The following is a 26,457-nucleotide window of genomic DNA, read 5'->3' on the forward strand; positions in this document are numbered from 1 at the left end:
TCTCTTAAAATACTATACTGTACACTCTTTTAAGGAAAAAAAAAACAAAAACAACATTTTACTGTACTGTGCTGTCTTTATTGCAATGTAATATGTACTGCAAATGTAAGTTACTTGGTAAAAATACTGGTTATGGTGGTTTCTTTTATAGAATCTCATCTCTTAGTTGCTGCTAGGTCACACGAATGGTGAAGTAACAAGACATCAGTACCGGTCACCTCGGATTGCTGTTCCACATAACTTGGGGCTGCTTCAGTTGCTTTTATTCCATGAGAGTGACTGATTTTCTCTGTTCTGTCCTCAATGTCACTCTCTTCAGTGGCATCATCCTCATTCCCATTTACAAGCATTAATATATCTTTATCGGTCAGTTGATGTTGCTCATCGTTGTTTATCCATTCTTGCATGTCATCATTGTTTACATTTTCACATAATGGAATTTGTTGTACCAATGAAATCAAACTTTCATTGTGTTCCTGAATGACTTCATTATCAACTGTTGAGCTTTCATGTTCAGAAAGCAACTTCCTCCATGACCTTGAAATGGTTTGTGGTTCAACTTCTTCCCATGATTGAGCAGTCCAATAAATCACATCTTTTAAATCAACTTTTTGAAGTTTTTCTGGTAGCCCATTGCCCTTATCAATTACCTCTATAAGTGCCATAAGAAGCTTATGACAGCATTTTTTTAGACACTGTAATAAATCCTGATCCATTGGTTGACATAAAGAGGTAAAATTGGGTGGAAGAAAATTTGTCTTTATGTCCCCACTATGTAGTTGAGACTCATCAGGATGAGATGGAGCATTATTGAGGATGAGGACTGATTTCCTTGGCAAATTGGTGGATTTTAAATGCTTTTCAACAGAAGGAACAATCGCTTTGAAAAAACAATTTTTAAAAATTTCTGCATTCATCCATGCAGTTTTCTGATTTATATAGCAAGCAGGTAGAGCATTCAGGGATAGGTCCTTAAATGTTTGTGTTTTTTTTTTTTGCTTTTCCAATGAAAACAAGCATCATTTTGTGGCTACGCGTAGCATTACTGCAAGCCAATGTTGTAACTCTCTCTCCTTGCTTTGTTTATAACCAGGCGCTGACGCTTCAGTCTGAGAAGCTGAAGTTGCTGAAGGAAGCATTTTATAATTTAGGTCTGTTTCATCACAATTGTATACCTGCTCACCTGATAATCCTTCTTTGTCAATGAGACTATGAATCTTTGCTCTAAAATTATCGACTAGCTCTGACTGTGCCAATAATTTCTCACCACAAATACTAAGCTGCCTCACTCTGTATCATTTTTCCAATGGTCCAGCCAGCCTGCACTTGCTGTAAATTCAGGATCACCTTCATTTAACTGTTTTTGGAAAAACAATGCTTTTGCTTGCAAGACAGGGCACAATATAGGTGTACCTTTCTGACTTTGTTGGGTAAATCACAAATACAGTTCTTTACTCACCTTCTCATACTCAGATTTTCTTATTGTTTTTCTCTTCTGGGGTGCTTCCTTTGATAACTGAAGGTCAGATAAATGGGACTCTACTGTATATATGTATAGATAGATAGATATGCATGGGTTGAGACAGAGATATACAATTTTTTTATGGTCATCCAGAATGCCCTTTAATTTGATTGATCAAACCTCATTAATATCAGGCTGATATTTCTACATATAAAGTCAAATACTGTCCTGTGTAGCTGCTTGCCCTCTTTATTTTTGACGGTATGTAGCAGACTGAAATGATGTGAAGTAACAGAGCTTTGGACTGCTGTTAAAACAGATGTTAAAGCTCAGTGGTTAAAAGTAAAAGAAATATAAAATGATTAGGCAGCACATTCAGCATTGTCAAGCAACATGTAAAATCATTGTGTGTGTGTGTGTGTGTGTGTGTGTGTGTGTGTGTGTGTGTGTGTGTGTGTGTGTGTGTGTGTGTGTGTGTGCACTCGCATGCACATGTATCTGTCAGCTTGTGTGTGTGTGTGTGTGTGTGTGTGTGTGTGTGTGTGTGTGTGTGTGTGTGTGTGTGTGTGTGTGTGTGTGTGTGTGTGTGTGTGTGTGTGTGTGTGTGTGTGTGTGTGTGTGTGTGTGTGTGTGTGTGTGTGTGTGTGTGTGTGTGTGTGTGTGTGTGTGTGTGTGTGTGTGTGTGTGTGTGTTACTTAGCCTTTAACTTAAAATTCAGTGCAAAGTGTCTTAGCTACAGTATTCCAGTATGACCCCCTCCCCAAAGTCAAAGCTCCAGTCATAGATGTATAGTAGGGATACATTCCTATGTTACTGTCCCATCTAATAAAATGGAAAACAAAATGTCACAGCTTTACCCAGACAATTGTAAAACTGTTGCCATATTGTGCAGTCTGGTAGCCATTTAGACATCAGAATTCTGCCAGTAGTTTCACCATTTCCAAGAAACCTATATATATCCATGTCTAGTGTGTGTGTGTGTGTGTGTGTGTGTGTGTGTGTGTGTGTGTGTGTGTGTGTGTGTGTGTGTGTGACTTATTTTTCTGTTACTATGAAATGTAAAAATGTGATAACACAAAATACCACACCTCCACTAGGACCCCCCTCCCATATCACATTTTCAGTCAGAACAGTACTGGACAGGTATAGAGTTTTCTTTCTGTTTCATTTGACATTATACAAAACCGAATGTGACAGTTTTGGTATGATATTAGCTACAATGAAAATTGATATCTTCAGAAATTAAGTTAACTACCTGACTGCCAGAAAACATGTCAAAACTTTAAATAATCTTTTAATAACTTAGTTCTTTCATCACAAACAATGCAGGGACGTCTTCAGAATTAAACAGTAACTTCCTCCATATTGTTAATATATGTCAACCTCCATATCAAAATTAACCATTAATTGAAAATGTAAAAAAAAAAAAAGTGACAAGACTGATGGGTTTAACAACTCTCTAACATTTGTTCAACAACCATAAAAAAATGCATAAGAATACATAAAAAAAACAATTAATTCAATATTGACCATTATAACAATGCCTCTTTGCTTACAAGACATAAAAAAACTCCTTGAATGCAATCTTAAGCCTAAATATCCTTAAAAAGTGCATGTGTATATATGTGTCTCTGTGTAAGTGCTTACATCCACAACTGCAGGTGTTAGTCTAAAAACATGTATGTACAAATATATGTATTGTATTACAAATTTGTAATACTGTGATGTATTACAAATGAGGGTATATATACTGTAATATATAAAAGGTTAACACATAAATACTCACATCATGAAGGTACTGCCTTTTATTTCAATACACTTAAAATAGAAATATATCTGTGTGCCTGGTTCTACACCTGTGCTGAGCCTTAACTGCCAAATTAATTCCTTATTTTCCAAAACTTTTTCTGTGTCACACCTCTTTCATATTCATTAACACTGTCTATAATAAAAAATAAAAACTTCTTAAAGACATCACACTTGATAGAGTGCCTATATAAGGCACCACTGGATTTCCCTGACTTAATGTCATACAGGTTTTCATAATCCTGTCTAGAAGTCTTTTTGTGGTTGTTACCCACATATTAAACTAGGCAGGGCAAAAAGCTGACTAAATATACCACACCTGTAGTGTCACAGTTATAAGACCCTAGGCAACTAAAACTTCTGTCAAATACATCAATATTTGCATAGGGACCTTCATTCACATATCTACAATATTTAATTTTCCACATTTTGTAATCTTCCTCTTTATGTGTTTTGTTTGATCTCTGTTGTTGCTTTCTAAATGGTCATTAATGTTTTTTCTGTACTGTAAACAATATGAGGAAAATCACTGACCAAAGGTGCTTCTCTGCTATAAGGTGTAACCATGGCCAACTTTGTACGTGGCAAACCCAGTACTCTGCTTCTTTTTGTCATGGAGATTGTTAATCACATGCCTAAAACAGGGCTGTACTTGGTGTTTCTTCATCTGATAATTTACTGTTTTGTTTCATTTAATAAACTACATGAATAACCCCTATTTAAGAACCTATCAACAAATTGTCATCATTAATCACCCTAGCCAAGCACACCATTTGCCCTTTGACTATACTTCACTTTGATGATAGGGATGACAGCTATCAAGGTGTAAACAAAAATTTGAGAACATCTCCTTGCAGAAAATAGTGGAAGTAAATCTCTAATTAGTGCAGTCTTTTTCCTTCCTATAGTAAAATCCAAATAGTCAGTCTTATCAAAAATGTACTGATGAGTAAACTTTAAAAAGCCTATGGTATTGTTTAAATAATCAATAAAAAACAAAAGTTGCATCATACTTGCTTTCCATAAAATAATAATATAGACCAAGAACTTATAATATGCAAAAAAAAAAAAATATGACAAAATTTGGGGGTGAATCCATACTTTCTCTCCCAGGCTGTTAAGACTAAATTTGTATATAAGGGCAAGCATGCTGCACTCATCGCTACACCTGAAACCTGATGAAAGGATTCACCCTCAAAATACACAAAACTGTTCCTAAGGACAGTGAGCAAAACTTCATACAATACCAAAATCTCATTAATAGAAATGGCTCCTCACTTATCATTTCCAAGAAACATTCCAGTCCTATATCATGTGGACTGATAGAAAATGGGCTAGCATCTATAGTAACCAACAAGAAGTCCTCAGTGAGCATAATACAGCTTAAATTCTGCACCAAATGCCAGGAGTCTCACAACACATATGCTTTGCCATCCAACAGGTGCTTACAGTGCTGATCAATGCATATCATCAATGGTTCCATTTTAGACTCAGCTATGGCAACTGTGGGCCTCAGCGGGGGAATATTCACATTTTTGGGAATTTTTGGGATCCTAAAAATTGATGGTATGACTGGTTTGTTGACCTTTAAATATTCATGTACATGGTCAGCAATGCTTCCTTGACAAACCATATCAAATAAACAATAATCAATTTTGTCATAGGCTAGGTTAACTCCATTCTTTGATATCCTGTCATAGGTGTCAGCATTTTTTAGTAATTCCAGCATTTTACTGGAAAAGTCAATATAATCCATAAAGATTAGCCCTCCCTCCTTGTCGGGCTTCATAACCTGATGCTTTTGTCAACAACAAGCTCTTTCATGACATACCTTTCCAGGCCACTCAGATTGTCTTTAAAATGCCCCTTCTCACAGCATACCATTCTGACTAGATCTTCACAATAAGCCTCAAACACTGTAATAATCAGATGTGGGGCAGGGTTAAAACTACTTCTTGTCTTAACTATAGCCAAAGCTGCACTGCCCATTTCTTTACCACAAACAATTTCAGATTCAGGTTGCAAATACATAACTTTCACTGAATAAGAGCTCTTACAATGTCCAGTTTAAATTGAGGCACAAACGTAAATCCTTTGCTAAACAAACTCAAATGCCCTTCAATTAAATTAATACAACATAGATTAAGTTGTCACCTTATTGCACACAAATGTCCTGGGCCACCTGTCTCCTTTTGCTCATCTCTTCCTGCCCCTGCCTCACCCTCCTCATTGAGAGCCCCTGTTGTTGGTCGCTGTTTGTTGTGGGATTACATTTAGCTGGTTTGCTAATCTATCCAACCTCCAGACTTGTGTGTTTTCTAAGAAAGTATTCCATTCAATTGTTAAAGGGTCACCACCCTCCACAATTCACTGTCTCAAAAAAAGTTGTCTTACATTGCTGGCTGTTAGAGACCGGGAGTGGCTTGACATAAGCCAATTTTTAAAGAGATCTGGTATAAATTTGAGTTTGTAGTGTTCTTTTTTTATTGTCAGAAATTAGTTTAAACACACAGGTAGACACATACATGTTTAAACTACATGCACACACATACACACACACACACACACACACACACACACACACACACACACACGCACACACACACACACACACACACACACACACACACACACACACACACACACACACACACACAGATTATTTACACATATTCTCTTTCATCTAGCTATTGTAACTATACAATATAAGAAAAGGGGGATAACATTTTCTAACAAATACCATGAAACAAAACACTTTTAAAAACAAAATATACAACAAAAAACAAATTTAAAAACAAACATAGAGGCAAGATGCCAGTTTCTAACTGCAGTAATCAACGAGGTGAACATTATAAGGACAAAATGACTTTTGCAATGATGACCTTAATAAAACCAATGGGATTCCATTATTTCCCTATAATATATACATATATATATATATATATATATATATATATATATATATATATATAGATTCACTTCATAACACTGAAAGCTCAAAACACCGAAAATGAGAAAACTTCATAATATAGAAGACCAAAACACTGAAACTTCAAAACACTGAAAACTCAAAACACTGAAAACAGATATCATACATATACTGAGTTTAAACAACATAAATAATAGCACTTACCACCAAGTGTAAGCAGGGGGGCAAGCCCCACTGCATCCCCACACTCTAATTAAATATATCAACTCCAAGATTGCACTTAGTGTAGTGATGTGCAATTCTTCACTGAAAAAGCACTTTCACTAAATTGTGCAAAAAAAAAAAAAATAACAAAATTAAAAAAAAAATACTCACATTAACACAGGGGAGCAAGCCCCCCCCCGCCCCCCCATGTGGGGGGCTCTGCTCCCCACCCCGCTATTTTTATATTCTCTCTCCGAGATTGCACTACAATGGGGAAAAGGGAATACCACTGTACTACAATCTCAGCAACGGCCATTCCCCCATGTTTTTATTTATTTATTTTTTTAGCACACTTTCATTAAAGTGCTTTTTCAGTGAAAAGCACTTTCGTGAAAGTGTGCCTGGTCATTTCACGTTTGGTGAAACGGCCGTTCAATGAACAGTACAGATCCCATATATATATATATATATATATATATATATATATATATATATATGTATATATGTATATATATATACACACACACAAACACTACACACACACGCATATGTGTATACATACATACATACATACATACCTACCACCTGCACATGCACAAGAAAAATCCTTACAGCATAAAAATAAAAAAACAAATATAATTTTTTGTGGGGAAAAGCCCTCCGTCCCCCCCACACACACCTCCTGCTGATTATATATACTAACTCCTAGATCACACAGTTCATGGAGAAAATTTATAATCTCCCACCCAGGAATTGTTGAGCTAGCATACCTGTTGACTATCTGCATATGACGAGCAAATGTGGTTGATCGACATTTTACAGTGTCGACCAAATAAAGATATATAGATGTGTGTGTGTGTGTGTGTGTGTGTGTGTGTGTGTGTGTGTGTGTGTGTGTGTGTGTGTGTGTGTGTCGAGACATAGATAGATATAGACAGAGGCATAATGAACGCTTATTTACTTATCTCTATTTTCACTCATCGTTCACACTCATGGAAAGGTACAAGCAGTGGCAGATCGTGCTATTGGATTGCAGTCCCCACAGCTGAAAACCAAAATAAAACAAATACCAGAACTCATGCATGCATGTGTGGAAACTCGAATCTGGACTGCTGTTTAACCAGTCCGGATTCGGAAGAAGGCAGCAGTCTTACAGATGCCCCAGAATTCTATGCGGTTACAGACACATGGAAGGGGATCGGACTGCAGGGTTTGCAGGCTGTGCATGCTTGGAATGCATTGAAGCAGTGCATGCATGCATGCTCTGTATTCCAGCGCCGAGAACAGGAGCTTGGGGAACTGGCTTATGGAGGAAACGAAACGGAACTACTAGCAGCTTTTGCTATGAATGAGGCTTATGGAAGAAACTGCTGGCTACTTTTCCTAAATGGGACTGCTGCTTTGAAATGGAACTACTGGCTGCTTTTTCTTTGAATGAAGCTTGGCAAACTGGCTTGGGATAGAGCAATCTCCAGGTACTTGTGGTGTGTGTGTGTGTGTGTGTGTGTGTGTGTGTGTGTGTGTGTGTGTGTGTGTGTGTGTGTGTGTGTGTGTGTGTGTGTGTGTGTGTGTGTGTGTGTGTGTGTGTGTGTGTGTGTGTGTGTGTGTGTGTGTCTAAAATGCCCCAGTGAACTATAACTGGTGGCTAGAGAGAGTAACTCAGGTTCAAACCCTCAACCTTGGGTCCAGGTAGCAAGAACCTGAATTCCCTACCCACCATAACTTGTGAAAAGCATTCAGATTTTTGCCTAATATTTTTGTTCTGTTCTGTTCCTCATAAAATCTGTGGTTTTCTGGATTTTCAGACATTTGAATTTCGGACTTCATATTCTTCAGAAAGTACATGGTAACACAAAACAATTTATTCTAGCATTTTTCTAAGTTTATAAGATCAGTATTTGAAATATGTCCATCATTTTGGAGCTGTATTCCCCCATTATTGGCTTTGTGCAAGTTTTTTGTGCTAAGATGTTGAGAGCTATGGTGAGAACTGAATTCACTGAATATGTTTGGAGGCTGTATTCCCCCATTATTGGCTTTGTCCAGGTGTTTTGTGCTAAGAAGTTGAGAGCTATGGTGAGAACTGAATTCACTAAATGATAGCCATTTAAGTTTTAGTCTTTGTGTCTTTCAAGAAACAGCTCATTTGGCATAGCGGCATGTTGTTCTGACTGTAGTGCACAGGGTCCTGGGTTCAAGACTTGGCAGTGAAATGTGTGGTGGTAGCAACTGTCCAAGGTTATACAAGCAATGTTTAAAATGTGTCCTTTTTTTTTGGGCTTTTGTCTCCCCCCCCCCAATAAATTTTGATTTTTCCAGATTTCTTGTGCTCATGTGCTGCAAAGTTGAGAGATACAGCTGAGTGTTGAGTGGATTTTACATGGAGCTAAGAGCTTTAGGTGAAGAGAAGTTTAGTGCTGCTTATGCTGAGTCTGCTTGCATTGTTAATAGCACAACAGGTAGTGTACTTGCTTTTGATGCAGAAGGCTGTGGGTTCTACTCCCACAGTATGTAGATGCATTGCTGATACTGTACTGTGTTGTACTTAAAACAGGGTGGATGCTGCAGTCCTGAGAAAGTCCTTTTGGAGGAGATACCTAGTAACTATCAACCTGTTATCAGTTTGCCATCCATTCCCTATTGCAATATTACTAGCTTATCATTTTTTAATGTAACATGGGCAATTTATTCCTCAAGGGCAACAGGCACTTTATTTGTAGATGAAACAATGAAATATAAAGCTGTTTGCTAGCAGCAACCTCTTCATTAGTTACATATTTCTTTAATGTGGAATTATTTAGATGACTTTTACTTCTGCAGAGATTGTGCATATTTACTGATACTGGTGGATTGTAGAAGTAGACTTTTATGATGGATTGGGCAGTTTTGTCATTATTGGTGCATGCATTTTGTTTCATTGTTTACTGAAAAAATGTTCAAAACAATAAATTTAAAATGCCCTCTAACAACTGTACTGTATTATACAAGGAATACAATTTAATACAATCAGGAAGGTGTATCAAAGAACACATGTATGTTTCATGTGCAAGGGGCCTATGATTTGAAAACAGCCCAGAGGTAATCTTTATCTGCCACTGGCCAGATGTATTTTCTTTGAATGTGGGTTTCAATGCTGTTTCTATGAATGTGAGTTTCAAGGGCAGAGAGATTTTAATGCTAAGTCTAGTTTCATTGTGAGACTGCATTTCTTTGTTTAGCAGATATCTATTAGTGTTTGTGCTGTAAAATGTAAAATAAAACTTTTAAATGAAACCCAAATCATTGTAGAAGGAAAGCAGTATGCACATTACAGTGTTTATGGTAAATGGGGTGAAATAGACAAGTAATGGGACATTGGAATGGCTGCAGGGGGGAGGCACCATTCGGCCATGATTTTGTGAGGGGGGAAGGGCAGCAAACTCAAAGACAGCCCTGGCTGAACTATACCTCTCAACTGCCCAGATTTTCACAGAATGAATAGATTTTTGCTTCTTATTTTTGGTTTGTTCCTCATAAACTTTGTGGTTTTTCTGGCAAATCATTTAGGAATTAAGTCATTAAATAATGACAGACATTGAGTTTCAGACTTCATACCCTTCAGAAAAATGCATGCTAAAGCAAGACCTGTTATTCTATCAACTGTCTAAGTTTGTACAACAGCAATTTTGAGTACTGTCTGTATGTTCCCTCAATATATTTGCCCTTGTCTAGATTTCCTGCTTTAAGAGATTGAGAGGTACGTGCAAATAAATCGATTTATAGAATTAGGTATATCCAAACCTCTCAACTGTCCTCTACTTTGGCTCAAAATGTTGTTCTCCCTTTAATAATCCCTCCACAAAATGGCAATTTTGGAAGAAAATATGGATGGTTTACAGTTAAGAAATAATTGTAATGATCAGAGTTATAGATTACTTTTATTTCAGAAATGCATGTAGAGTCTCTTATTTTGTCAGCTGCTCAACTTAACAGTACTAATATTAAAAAGTGTCCCTTCTCTGACAGGTTCCCAGCTGTATTGTGTGGCTAATTTATATTTTTGCATCACATTTTTGGTCTGTTTTTCATAAAATTGTAGTTTTCTGGCAAATTAGTGACAAATCATTAAAGACTGAAGTTATAAAATAATGACAGACATTTCAGTTTCAGATTTCATACCCTTCAGAAAATTCATACTAATGCAAGACCTACTTATTCTATTATCTTTCTAAGTTTATAAGAGCAATATTTAAAAATTGCCCTTATTTTTGGGCCTTTGTCCCACTTCTATTTATGGCTTTGTCCAGACTTCTTGCTCTGAAGTTGAGAGGTATGACAAATGTGTCAGGGCCATCACCGTCACCCAGAAACATTTCAAATTGTGACATGCTTGTTGCAACCCACTCCCCCATGTAGTGACGCTGGATGTGTCCAAGCAAGGCAAGGAGCACTTCTGCAGTGTAAGTGTGCAGATTATCCCCCCATCCAAGGTAGACACAAATACTACAGTGGCTTTTCATCTGTCCTTGATTTTGCAGAATGTTCTGGTTTTCTTTCATATTTTTATACTGTTGATTTATGCTTATTATTTAGAAAATGCATGTTCTTGCACTGCCTGTTGCCCTGTGTAAGTAGCAATGCTTTAATGACCATCAGGTAAGCTTGTCTGAGATTGTAAGATGCAAGTAGGCTTTAATAAGCATAATGTTAAAGGATTATCAACATTGAAAGTCTTTTTGTTGTTGCCATGCAGAAAATATTTACATAACTAGGTAACGTTTAAGTCTTAGGTATTGAAATGCATACAACAGTATTTGTAATAAAGGACAGGATTACAATATTTTCAGAAGGTCACTATATTTGTTGGAGGCTTGCAGTCATCTTTGCAGGCGTTACCAGTAAACTAAACAGAATGCCAATCTATCATGTGTGGTCCATAATCTGTGCAGTAATCCTTTAAGCAATTTATCTTGAGCTTGTTTTTTTGTTTCTTGTTTGCTGTTCATTTTTTAATTTGATCACTAAATAGTTGTTGGGCAGCAGGTCTTTTTTGGTTAAGAAATATTTTTTCAAGTGGGGTTATCACATTGCTACTTTCAGCATGTTACTTGGTACTTTTATAAAGCTGAATATAAATTATAATTAGAACTGCAGTGCAAGGAGCAGTGGTTTGAGTTGAGTGCTGCTTGTTTTTTTATACTTGTAATGTATTTAAAAAGTAATTTATTTTTTCATGACAACCTTTTTGTTTCCATCTAGATATTAAGTAAGCTGTCATGTAGCCAATGCATTGAAATACTTTTTCTTCTACACTTCATTTTGTCTTGATTGGACTCTCATAATGACAGTTTGGCACCCAGGGCAGCATATTTAAAGTCCCACCCCTTTCTAATTGGTCACACCCCTTCCCATTGGCCCCACCAATTCAACTGTCTCCTGCAGCCCCCTTTTGATTTGAAGTCACCAGCCATGACTAGGTACAAGTACAGAAGGATACACATAAAACCTTAAAATACAGAAGCATTTTCCAGTATTAGATGCTAAGAATGATGAATTTTTGTGAGTTTATTTTATGGATTATGGTAATACTGTTTTTTGAAACTTGTTGCAGCAGTTTTATAACTTTTTATTAAGATTGCCAATAAAAGTGGTACTTTAACAATATAAAATGTATTAGGAAGCATTTAGAAATCAATATTTGCATCAACTGTAGCTCGCACCAACACAAAAATCATATGTACTTAGCACTATACCTTCTTTTGGGTAGACTTTGCTCATATCCTTCTTTTTTTTAATTTCTCCAGGTCTGTTGGGTTTCTATTGCCATGATGGGAGTGGACCTCATTCTTAAGTCAAAGTACGATTAAAGTTCATGAAATTAGTATAGTTTCAATCTTTGATGTCAGCCTGAAGTGCTCTTCGCAGCACTCATAATTTGCCCAATAATGACTCCTTCTGCACTTCGTACAGAGTTACATGTATTGGTAACATATCTAAATAAGATTGTAGATACTTTTTTATAAGACCCATTGCTCCTACTACTACTATTAGAACTGTCTGAGTATCTTCCTTCCACATTGCTCACATTTCTACCTGCAGATCCTGATATTTTATGACTTGTTGTCTCTCTCTACACAAGACACTGTAGTCACTGGTGTGGTGCTTTCAATGATCAATACTACGTTTGTCTTCTTTTCATGGACCACTATATCCAGTTTTCTTTTGAACTGTTGGTCAAGCATGGTCCCAAGTAATATAGACATCATCATTTTCTGTGATGCTTTGTGGCTCATGTTTCCAGTGTTTTTCAGCCACTTCATAATGTTTGCACAATCCCCAGTGCAATAGTCTTGCCAGAATATTATGCCTTTCAGTGTACAGTCCTTATACCATTAGTATGTCACAACCAGCAATGAGGTGTGCAATTGTTTCCAATTCTGTTTTACAAAAACCTACATTTGCCTGTTTCTCCCACATGTTCAATGGACTTTGTAAACTTATGTGTACGTTGCCCACTACCTTTCATCTCTTGGTTTGAGTTTGCCTCTCCTTAACCATTCCTGCATTTGATCCTGATAAACATGAAGTTCTTCCAGAAGGTTTCTATACTTGCAACTACATTTATGCTGTGACACCGTGCACTGGCCCAACAATCAAGGAGCCTCAATCCTCACCACTAACACCAGTGAGGGGACTCCATATAGGGGAAAGGATAATAAATACACAGACATCACAGTCAGTCTGGGGCTGGTTTCTCCCATTCTCTCCAGGTCCCCAATAAGACTCCCCACTATAGCACAGTTATTGGATCCAGATCTCAGCCTAGTGGGCAAGCTAAAACCTCCAGCACCCTCTCTGTCCAACCAGTGCTTTGTGTCCCTGCCCAAGGAGCTGACACACACACACACACACACACACACACACACACACACACACACACACACACACACACACACACACACATACACACACACAGACACACACACACTTTGAGATAAGAGTTTATAGAACCACAAAGACACTCCTGGGGAAGACTGGCAAAGGTTTTCCAGCTGTGCCTCTTTTACCCAGACTATATGGTAGAAATCACTGCCACCACCCAGCTAATATTTATCTGCTACTCAAAGGCCCTTATGAAAGGGTGTCCAATTACACTGTGCAATATTATTATCCAAATGGTAAGTGAAACCAACAGTCAAGACTTATTTGGAGTGACTTGGTACAGTATCACTATATACTTGCAATGTACTCTTAGAGCTTAAATGATCTCTACACAAAACAGCCACAGTTGAAAGGTTTTAAAATATTTAATAATAATAAAAACACAAGATAATATTTCTTACTACACATTGCTAGTCAAGAGTTCAGAGATTACAGAGAAATACTTAAAATAATACAGTAGAAAAGTTCTGACATCACAGAAAAACAAACTAGTCTAATCTTCATATTTCCTAGCTGCATCTAAGAGAAACACAGTTCTTAAATTCTACTTACATATAGACACAGGCAGAGAGGTGAGTTGGATGTTCTCAAGACAAATGCTCAAATGCTCTCATTCTTTCTGTCCTTAAATTGATAACACAGTACCACTGATTAATTTCAGATTGCATCATTTCTTTCTGGCTCCCAGGCTTCTGGTTCCCAGGCTAACAGACTCTCAGAGGTTAATAGCCCAGTTGATCTTGCAGCAGGTCAGGAACCAGAGTAAGAAATTATACATGCAAATTCTAGCCATTAACTCTGGGCTCAAAACAATAGGCAGAATTCCTTCATTCAAATATATCAGCTCCAAGCCCTGAGATCAAAGACAGTCATGAAAGGCTTGACTTATCAGCTTTCTTATACCAGAGTGTACTGTTGTTACATTTTTGCAGTTCCATATTTAACACCATTCTTTCCCATTTAAGAGAACAAGCCTGTGGCTTATATTAATATTTACAAATGACAGAATTATCTACAAAATTCTGTCTGGCTATGCTGGTAGCCTTCACCTATCTTCACATATGCATTTTCCACATTTCTTGCCTCCTCATCTGGTCCTTCACCTTATATTCTTTCTTTTCCTTTTTGGCACATTAAGTTGCTGCCTGATTTTGATCTACTTCTGGTTTGATTTCCATTCCTGCTTGATGTCAGTATGTTTCTGTTAGACTAAGCAGGAAAGTCATCTTAGATTTATTCTCCTCATGTTTCAAAACTTTCACTACATTTGGGTCTTGTGAGATTGGCAGATATGTGTGCAATCCCACGATTGCAAATCTATACATGTAATCAATTTCAAGGAGGTCCATACCTCCTTCAGAACAGGGAATATATAATCTTGGTATGTACTGATTTTTATAAATCATTTGGTGGGCATGAAGCATCCTTCTTATTTTCCTGTCTAATCTATGCAACACATTTTGGGGCCAGTCAATCACTCCAAAACTGTAAGTTTGGACAGGAAGAGCAAATTGATTTTAGCCTGAATTTTGTTACTAGATGTCAACGCTGTTTTCAAGATTAATATAAGTCTTCTAAAGTATTTCTTATTAAGTTTTATTCACAGTTGTTCATGTTTTATTCCTTCTCTCCTATCTATCATTTTTAATTTCTCCAAGTCTTTTGGGTTTCTAATACCATGACGGGAATGGACCCCATTCCTAAGTCAAAGTATGATTAAAGTTCATGAAATTAGTATTGTTTCACTCTTTGATGTTAGCCAAAAGTGCTCTTCACAAAACCCATAATGTGCCCAGAAGTGACTCCTTCTGCAATTCATACGGTGTTACATGAATTGGTAACATACCTAGATACGATTGTAATTCTTTCTTATAAGATCAGTTGGCCTACTACTACAGGAACTGTCTGGGTATCTTTCTTCCACATGGCTCTCGTTTCTGTCTGCAGATCAAGGTATTTTATAACTTGTTGTCTCTCTGTACACACAACACTATAGCCACTAGGTGTGGCGATTTCAAGGATCAATGCTATTTTTGTCTTCTTTTCTTGGACCACTATATCAGGTTTTCTAGCATCTGTCTTTTGAATTGTTGGTATTGGGTGATCCCATGTGATATAAACTTCATAATTTTCTATGATTCTTTGTTTACAGAGTTTTTCAGCCACTTTGATACCATAATGTTTGCACAAACTCCAGTGTAACAGTCTCGCCACATATTATGCCTTTCAGTATACAGTCCCTCTGCCATTAGTGTGTCGCAACCAGCAACAAGGTGTGTGACTGTTTCCAATTCAGTTTTACAAAACCTACATATGTCCGTTTCTCCCATATGTTCAATGGAGTTTGTAAACCACCATGTACGTAGCTCACTATCTTGGACTGCCAATATTAACCTTTCATTTCTTGATGTGAATTCACCTCTCCTTAACCATTCCTAAGTTAGTTCTTGATCAACATGAGGCTCTACCAGAAAGTTTTCTATACTTGCAACTATGTTTATGTTTTTTCTACATTTCTTGCCTTCTCATCTGGTCCTTCACCTTATATTCTTACTTTTGTTTTTTAGCACATTCAGTTGCTGCCTGGTTTTTATCTACTTCTGGTTTGATTTCCATTCCTGCTTGACATCTATATGCTTCTGCTAAGTTAAGCAGAGATGTCATCTTAGATTTATTCTCCTCATGTTTCAAAACTTTCACTATATTTGGATCCTGTGAGATCAGCAGATATGTGTGGAGTCGCACGATTGCAGATTTATATATGTAATCAATTTCAAGGAGGCCCATCCTTCCTTCGGAACGGGGACTATATAATCTTGGTATACAATGATTTTTATAAATCATTTGGTGAGCATGAAGCATCCTTCTTGTTTTAATATCCAATATCTCCAACACTTTTTGGGGCCAGTCAATCACTCTAAAACTATTAGAACAGGAAGAGCAAATTGATTTATGGCTTGTATCTTGTTCCTAGATGTCAATGATGTTTTCAGGATTAATTTAAGTCTTCTAAAGTACTCCTTACTGAGCGTTATTCACATTTGTTCACATTTTATTGCTAATCCTTCATCAATTCCCAAGTATTTATACACTTTCTCTTGCTCAAGTTCCTTTATATCACATTCTTGTCCCAAACTGATGTTTTGCTGGTGCTGCAGTTTTCCTTTTTTAAAGGTTGCTTTTGCACATTTATCAAGACCAAATGACATTCTAATATCATCTGAAAAAGTTTTGACAACCTGCAGCTGTGCTTTCAGTTCCTCATCTGATGACCTGTACAGTTTTAAATCATCGACAAAGAGAAGATGAGAAGTCATTAGACTTTATTGTTTTCTAGAAGCCAAATTGAAGCCATGGCCTAAGCTAAGTAAACAGCTTAATGGATTAATGGCAAGGCAGAATAACAGCAGTGACAGTCACCCTGGAATATCCCCCTTTTAATTTTTATCCCTGGGATAATAATTTGTCCTTTATCATGGCTTAATTGCAAAGTGGTCTGCCACTGTTTCATGGTTACTGTAATGTAGTCAATCAGTGTAGGGTGTATCTTATACATTTTTAAGCACTCTTTTATCCATGAATGTGGGATACTATCAAATTTTTTTTTTGTTTTCAATCCATGTCATACTTAGATTCTTCCCCTTCTTACAGTTCTCCACTATAACTTTGTTTAACAACTAATGATCCTTTGTTCCATATGACTTTCTTTTATTGCCCTTTTGTTCTACTGCCATAATTGAGTTTTCTTCTAAATGACTATAAACTCTGTTGGCGTCAATTCCCGTGTATAGTTTATACGTCGTTGGAAGACAAGTTATTGGTCTATAATTTTTAGGGTAGCTTGCAGGTTCACTCTTAAGTAAAAGCATTGTTTTTCCTGTTAACCAGTGCTGTGTGTGTTCAGGATGCTCATATAAATAGTTCTTACTCATGGCTAAATCCTCGTGCAAAGAAGTTAATACTTTAAGCCAAAAGTTAGGTAGTGCATCCGGGCCTGGGGTTTTCCAGTTAGAGGCTTTTCTCAACTTTGTTTCAATCTCTCTGGCTGTTATTTCATTCCATTTCATATCCTGTATCTTTAAACTTCTTATTCTTTCTTTTACTTCCTTCTTCTATCCATTTAGCATCTTTGTTATGTTCTACAGGATCTTCATAGATACTTCAAAATGTATCTACTTCCTCTTTTTTTGGCAGTCTTTAAATTTCTTTTACCTTATTTCCCAATTCTCTGTAAAACTTTTTTGGGTCATCAATAAATTGCTTATTTTGTGCTTTTCCCTTATATTTATCTTCGTATCTTCTAAGTCTTTCCGCCAGTTTTGAAATTTTTAGTTTGTTATCTCCAATAGTGCAGAATAGATCCTGGTCTGTTCTAATACTGCGCATTGCTTTTATTACATCTATCTTAGTATTTTTATTGATCTGGTCCCTCTTCTATATTTCTATTTGATATTTCCATGACTGGATTCGCTTTCATCCCCTCTTTTCCCTTGCTACCCTGTGTTCCTGTGGTAGAACTTTATGTTATTAATTTAGCAGCACAGTAATATATTCTGTTTACTTCTGCTTTATCACATGGATCTCTACGGACAGTCCTAATTACTGTGTTCATTGGTTTTATTAACCTTCTGCAGTCTATTTTTCTCATTGATCTTGATATATCTGTCTTTGTCTATTAATTCAAGCAACTCTTCTCTTAACTCATTTTCTTCCCTACTGAGGACACATCCCTTGTTTTCCATTTCCTGCGGGGATTCTATAGAAAGTTCTAGAACATCTTCCTGTGGCACATTTTCTTCAGTTTCATTCTGTGTCATCTGTTTTGTCATATGGGAACTCACTGACCTATCACTCCTCAACATTGACTGCATCAGAGTTTCCACAGTTTACTGTTCCTTTCCTTGCTGTCTAGCTTCAAGTGAACTTTTATACTGTTTTCCTGTGGAAGGCTCCAAAATATTTTGATCTGGCACCTGACCAATTGCTTCCTGTTCCACTAGTTTCCCCTTAATTTGGATATCCATTGCTCTATCCTGTTGTGGTGTTTCTGCATTCGATTTACTACACTGAATCCTTCTGTCTTTTTTTCAATTTCTCCCAAGTCTTTTGGGTTTCTAATATCATGAAAGGAATGGACCCCATTCCTAAGTCAAAGTACAATTAAAGTTCATGAAATTAATATTGTTTCACTCTTTGATGTTAGCCAAAAGTGCTCTTCGCAGCACCCACAATATGCCCAGTAATGACTCCTGCAATTCGTACGGTGTTACATCAATTGGTAACATATCTAAATACAATTGTAATTTTTTTTTTATAAGGCCAGTTGCTCCTACTACTATTGGAAATATCTGGGTATCTTTCTTCCACATGGCTCTTGTTTCTGCCTGCAGATCGAGGTATTTTATGATTTTGTGTGTTTCTGTACGCAAGACACTGTAGTCACTTGGTGTGGCGATTTCAGTGATCAAGGCTACTTTTTTCTTCTTTTCTTGGACCACTATATCCGGTTTTCTAGCATCTATCTTTTGGACTGTTGGTATTGGGTGATCACATGTGATGTAAACTTCATCATTTTCTATGATTCTATGTTGCTCATGTTTTCAGTGTTTTTCAGCTACTTCGATGCCATAATGTTTGCACAATCTCCAGTGTAACAATCTCGCCACATTATTATGCCTTTCAGTGTACAGTCTCTCTGCCATTTGAGAGTCGCAACCAGCAATAAGGTGTGTGACTGTTTCCAATTCGGTTCCACAAAACTTACATATGTTTGTTTCTCCCACATGTTCAATGTCTTAGTAAACCAGCATGTACATAGCCCACTATCTTGGGCTGCCAATATTAACCTTTCATTTCTTCATGTAAATTCACCTCTCCTTAACCATTCCTGTGTTCGTTCTTGATCAACATGAGGCTCTTCCAGAAGTTTTCTATACTTGCAGCTATATTTATGTTTTTTCCACATTTCTTGCCTTCTCTTCTGGTCTTTCACCTTATATTCTTTCTTTTGTTTTTTAGCACATTCCTTTTCAGTGAGGTTAGGGTGATGATAAGTAATGCTGTGATTCTGGGGAATGAAAGACATCACCCAATACACTGCTTATGAATGGGGGTATTAAAACTGCACTGACAATAGAAACATAGGCTACAGAAGCCTGAGATAGGGTTTTTGGTTAACATCTTAATGCAGGATACTATAAGGACAAGAAAAGTATTCAGATGGGAGGGCTGGCAGTATTTGTGCATGAAATTGTATGGAATTTGATGCAAGAGATAGAGGGAGATAATACAAAGGAATTAATTTTGCATAGGTAAAACCATGTGGGTAGATTGACTCGATTTTTTTCCAGGCACCTGGAAAAACAGTAAAATATAAATTATAGAAAGTCCAAGCAGCACAGATAGTGGAACACAAGGCTTCCCCTATGATTCTTCAGGACTAAATATTTTTTGGGTAAAATGATCACAGTATTAACTCAATAATGTAACTAATGGTATTCAGTATGAGCAAAAATATAAACAACCTAAAAATCTGCAAAATAGTATTTTTATTGGGGGGGGGGTGAGCAAGCTCCCATGCAGTCTTCACATGCTTTTACTTACTCCGGGTTATAACATACATCGTTGCAATAGAAAACATAAGTATGGAGGGGAATAGCCATAATGTTTAAAGAAACTTTAAAACTAGATCAAATACAGACACTTACTCCTAAATTTAGTAATGTTGAATTATTATGTACTAAACTCAAAACCAACAATAATAAACACATAACAATAATTGCTACTTATAGTCCCCCAGCAATAATCCATACACTATCGAGAATATGCTCCACTGGATATCTTCACATTCACAAAAGAAACCATCATTTTGGGAGATTTCAAAACTGACCGGTAGTCTTACAACTCAGATAATCCCTCCAATTTCATCCTCCAATTTCATCAATCTGCATGTTTTTTCTCAAATAATTCTTAACCCTACAAGAACCGATAAAGCGTTTAAAAGACATTCTATATTAAATTGTATTCTAATCAACAAGCCTTCCCTAGCCTATCAATCAGATTGTTTCCCCGGTAGTATTAGTGACCATTTCCCCACCTACTTACTTAGACACTATCTATAGCCCACCCCCCCAAGAAACAACTTCTTCTGTCTAACTCACAACAAGAAGTTACAACTCTGCAACTGATCACCAGTCAAAACTCTTCCCCTTGATACAGCCATAAACTATTTCAACTCTACCTTCCTTAAAGTACTAAATAGGTTATCTCCTTGTAGAGCCAGTAGAATAAAATCTAACTATACAACTTGGTTAACAAAAGACAAAAACACTCTACTCAAACAAATAGACAAAGCTTGGTCACTCTGACTATCCACCAAAATCAAGTTAACCATGATATATTTAAGCAACTTTGTAATAAAGCCAAGTCACAAGTCAAACTAAACAAACTAGACTTTACCAATTTACAGCACCAGCACCTCAACAATCCCCAAAATGTTGGTCTGTGCTAAATAAACTCTTTCACTCTGGCTAAACTTCCACCCCTACCCCCTCTACTGCTAACAACACCAGCAGTATTGCAGAACAATTTAACCCTTTTTTTTTTTTTTTTTTAATAACTCCATTCAATCTCTCCCCAAGTGTAATCCTAGCACACCTATAACTATCCCTAACCTATGTAATGCAACCAGGGACTCATTCCATTGAAACCTAGTCAAACTTCCACCATAAAAAAATATGTTCCGAACTTAAACCTACAAACCTTGCTGCAGGCAACCTACCCACAGAACTCCTAAAGCTAGCTGCTGATGCCATAGCCTACCCCATCAGCATTCTTATTAACTGCTCTATCTCTGAAAATTATGTCCCTCAAGCTGGAAAATATCTTATATTATTCCCCTGCACAAAGTTGGCAACTCTACCGAGCTATCTAACTACAGACCCATTACTATCCTACCATCCCTTTCTAAAATTTTGGAAAAATGTACTCACTTGCAACTGTTAAATCACCTCCTGTCAAACAAACTCTCATTCAATACACAACATGGTTTCTGCTCCAACCACAGTACCACTACTGCCCTTCTAAATTTAATTAACACCATTAGCCAGCATAGAAATAATGGGAAATTTGTATCCTGTTGTTTCTGGATCGTTCCAAAGCTTTTGCTTACTGTTTCCCACCATAAATTGTTTACAAAGTTTCCAGTCTAAAACTTAGCCACAATGCCCATGCATGGTTCCACAGCTACCTATGCAGTTCCAGCAAACATTTAAATGGCAACAAGAACTGTCTCCATTACTACCCATCAACATGGGGGTAGCCCATGGTTCCATACTAGGGCCACTACTCTTCACTATTTATGCACACATCTACTCCCCTAGCCTCCATAGTTCAATATGCTGATGACTCCACAGTTATCTGTGCTGCACCATCTTTAAATCAACTTGTCACTATAACACAGCAATCCTTTACAACTGTCGAATCATGGCTATCTGATTTTCACCTGATTCTGAATCCTTCCAAAACAAATTTGATGCTGTTTCACCCCAGCAAGTGTCAAAACCCACCACCCCATTCTAATACATTCCACAAACAACACCATAATAACAGTCATATCACAAACTAAACTATTAGGTGTAATAATCGACAATAAATTGAAATTCGACCTACACCTTTCTCAGTCAATAAAGAAAACACATATCAAACTAGGCTATCTTTATAGAATCTAGCCATTTATCACAAACTACTCTAGATACGCAATAGCCAGTACACATGTCTCCACCCTAATATATGCCACTCCTATCTTCACTAACTTAAGTAAAACTGACCTAACATGACTTGAATATTGCTACAATAAAATCGCTAAATTTGCTTCCAACTCCCCTTTCAGGTCTTACCACTGTTCTGCCTTATTCCAACTAAACTGGCTAGAACTACCACATTATTTAATGTACACCCAACTTGCTATCACTCATAGGCTAGTATTCCAACCTGACAAAACCCCTGCTCTTCAACTAATGCTTCAGCCTCACTCTAACACTCGTCCACTTCGCTCCTCACACAAATCTCTATTACAGGTCTCTAAATCCAGCGATAAACCTGGGGACTCTCTGTACTCAAACTAATCTTAAAATATGGAAGTCTACCCCTCAGCCCATCATCACTCCTGCCAACCGTACTCACTACAAAAATCAACTAAGACTCTACCTCAGTGACAACTGGCTTTGTTCATGTATCTATTATGGTTAAACCCTTTCCATTATCTATTAGTTTTTCACCTTAGTTTCCTTCCACACCTCACCCACCATATGTAATTTGCCTTCTTTTTCTTCTCTTCTTTCTTGTCCTGCTTAAACCCTTTTCCCTAGTCTCTCAGTTTCTCTGCTTACTCTGCCTTCATACCACCTCCTCCACGTGTATTTTACTTCCTTTACTTCCTCCTTACCCCTTCCACATCTGTAATATTTCAGCCTTCCCAACTTCTTTCCTTTATCTGAACTTTAACCTCTCTCCTTTGCCCCCTTCCCTTTCATCGCTCTCTCCCGTACTCGTTCCTCTTCGTATTTCCACTCTACTCTCCTTTCCATTCTCTACTTTCTTCACGCTCTTTTCTTTCATATCTCAGGCGCTTGCCTCTCTCTCATCTGATGCTCTTTTTTCATACTTTCCATACAGTTTTTGCTAATATTTCTCATCTGGCTTCAGCTAGTAACCGTCTTGCTTTGTTATTCCCTTTTCATCCTACTGAATGTTCTTTTTTAGATTGTGGAAAACTATTAGTCATTATGGCATGTTCAAACTAGTATTCTTAAATATTTTTGGATGTTTGTGTTCCTAAATATTTGTATTTCAAAATGTATCTATCTCTAATTGTTGTATGAAGATATTGTTAACTGTCTTTGGAGCTTTTCTGCCCAGGCCTGCGCTGAAAATGGACTTTCACCTGGTCAGGCTATCCTAGTAAACAAATGTTAAATAAATAAATAAAAATAAATATGTAATCACTCCTACATCACACTGAATTGTGGAAAGAGCAAGATGAACTTTAAAGTACATTTATTTCTTCGCACCTTTTTTTCCCTGCCACAGGAGCATAAGACATCCAAGCAAATACAATTGGAGGAAAAGAGTCATCAGCAACAGATCTCAAAGGCTTGTCTTGGGACTTAACAGGAAACACATGACGACGTTAAAACACTATAGTGGACTTTGCAATTCCACAAGTTACACATATCTCTCAGCCTCCTTGTGCAAGAAATCTGCACAAAGCTTGACATAATGGGGCAAAGGCCCAAAAATAGGGACATATTTTAAATATTGCTCTTATAAACTTAGAAAGGTGCTAGAATAACAGAGTTTGTGTTAACATGCATTTTCTGAAGGATGTGAAGTCTAAAATTCAAATGTATGTCATTATTTAGTTCCTAAATTCTCAGATCATCACAGAGATTTGACAGAAAACTACACATTTTATGAGGAACTGACCAAAAATATGAGGCAAAAATCTGAACATGCTGCGAAAATCTGTACAGTTGAGAGGTATGACTGACAAAATAGGAAAATAATCCTTTAATTTACTTGGATATCAGATATTGAGTACTTCATTGTATTTGTTAATTGGATATGTGAGGTGGTCCAAATGTCTTTTTTAGCCATGACCTGAACAAAAGAGCAAATAATGAATAGTTTACAAACGAGCAAATAATGAACAATTTACAAATGTCACTGGTACATTTTTATAACACAAATCAACATGAGACAATAGTGTCTAAACTTGAATGTCAAATTACACTAGATAAAGTTAGATAGTATAAAAATAAACATGCAACACTTTACAAAGAAAACGCGCTAATTGTACATCACTGGTAAAATGTAACCAGTAAATACATCTAATAGGAATACTGAGTCAGCTATTTTCCTCACAGCAGTGACATCTACCCTCCTTAACTACATTACTTACTGTACTATATACTCACTATACACTAATTCCAACATCACTCTGATCCTAATTAGTGGTTCATTCCTAAGCTCCAAGGGAGAATATTCCAGTTTGTAGGGGAAACTGAATGAAGCCTATTTTACCTATGGCTAAACTGAATGTAAGCCTTTCAGGTGGGTATAGGGGAATAGTCAAGGCATAAGCCATAAGGGGGAAGTTATTTGACTTACGTCAGGGGCAGTAGTGTTCAAAACAGAAAGTTACAAAAATGTGAGCAATAATGGTATCCCTTCTTTCTTTACAAGATGAGCAAAAGAGTCTACAAAAGAACTAATGGGGCAAACATCAGCAACCCCTGGGTAATTACAAACCCAGTGGTGTGAAGAAAGTAAACATTGGTTAACAAGAGTAACTCAGACTGTATTCTTAGGTAACTGCAAGGCTAAAAGGAAGTGAGATGTAATTTTAGATCTCAGTGAAGGTGGAAAGGAAGTCTGATAATCCAATTCATTGGGTAATGCTGTTCTGGAGTTTTGTTTGGGAAACGAAAAAAGCTAGGCTGCTGATGAAGAGCTTGTGAACAAGGATGATGGTAAAAGAAGATTATCTCAGCATTCAAATGACACTTCAAATGTGACCAAAGATGCAACAGAATGATAGTGTTTAATACTTAGATGTTGGTATATGAGCATCTCATGGTGTAACAGATGTTGGCTGTTACTTCAGAGCTTGTCAGATTTGTTTCAGGGAAACACAGTGCTACACCACTATAGCGCAGCAAAAATGAACCTACATATTCTATTTAGCATAACCTGTTCCTTCAGGATGTTCATACTGCCAAGGCATTTAACACAATACCCCACTCAGGCATTGTTGACAAACTCAAGAGGTTAGGTATTAACCATTATGTCACCCTGTGGATAGCCAGCTCACTCACAGACAGGGCCCAGGAAGTTAAAATTGGGGAGGCCATCTCTACAAAGAGGACAGTAACAAGTGGAGTCCCTCAGGGATTGGTCCTAGGAGTACTTCTTTTTGGCATTTACTTCTCTAAAATCTAGGCTATTTTCAAGGGCCTCTGGCTGACTAAATTTGCAGGTGATTGCAAATGTGGAGCAGTCATTGAAACTCCTACTGATACAAATGTTCTCCAGGAAGGGCTGACATAGACAAATAACTTGTGTCAGAGCCATGGACTAAAACTAAATGCCAAGAAATGCATAATAGTATCCTTTGGGATGTCATTCATCCCTGATAACTATCATATGGACACTACACCCCTAAGACTTGACCCAGTAGTCAGGGACTTTTTTTTTTAGGAAGAAGAGTTAGAAGTCTAATCAAGGTACATCTCACAGGGCCTAATCAAAGGTCACAGTGTTTAAAACGTGTCACTGTTTTACTATATAAAGCAAAAGGGGAAGCAAATTTTTCACTGTGGTGTAACAGTCCATAGTTTGACAGTAGTTTAAAACAGCATGTTGTCAGATTTTTCCAAAATTAATGTTCAGTTTCTTCCTACAAAACCATGTGTATGTTGTCAAAGAGACATTACTGACTGTATTTCTCATGGTGCATATAAGTCATGTTGTAAGTGGGTTGTAATTCAGGTAATTATAAAGTGAGTTTGTTTATAAAAACTGAAACAGGAGAGGCCCAAGTACTGTATCTCGAGGTACCTCCTTGCAGAACTTGAACAGAGATGGTTAAGTTGGGTTGGCTAAGACCTTCAATGATTTGCCTTCTGAGTAGTGCCATAGCCACTCAGCTACAAGATCCAGTATCCCACACATTGGAAGTTTAGCCAGGAGACATTTATGACAAAAGGAATCAAATGCATTAGCCAGATGAACAAACAACATCCCTTTAGGGTCACTGTTATCCATGTCTATACAAACTCTGCTTGTGAGGGAGGAAAGTAAAGTGGTGGTGCTTTTCACAAACGTGTTCATCTGTAGTCACCCTAGTCACCCTCCCAAGTAGACAAGTCAAGGGTGAAGGAATTCAAACCATGGAAATGCAGGCTAAATGGATGATGATCGACTTAGAGTAAAATTTAAAAGATGGACAGAAAGGATAGTCAGCATCAAGGTTGGAGAACCTTACCTTTCCAGCAGTAAAAAAGAGGTGAGCAGATTTTAGCAGAATGCAAGCATCATGACAAACACACCTGAGACCGTTGATGCTGTCCTTAGT

General features: G+C 37.2%; 1 protein-coding gene across 1 annotated transcript in view; it reads left to right on the top strand.

Annotated features, from left to right (window-relative positions):
- The window catches only part of KIAA1755 (KIAA1755 ortholog), a 986,731-nt gene that overhangs the window by 915,221 nt on the left and 45,053 nt on the right, over positions 1 to 26,457 (top strand). The window lies entirely within an intron of this gene.

The sequence above is a fragment of the Protopterus annectens genome, chromosome 12.part0, assembly GCF_019279795.1.
Source record: "Protopterus annectens isolate FY-2018-M chromosome 12.part0, PAN1.0, whole genome shotgun sequence".
Classification (NCBI taxonomy): Eukaryota; Metazoa; Chordata; order Ceratodontiformes; family Protopteridae; genus Protopterus; species Protopterus annectens.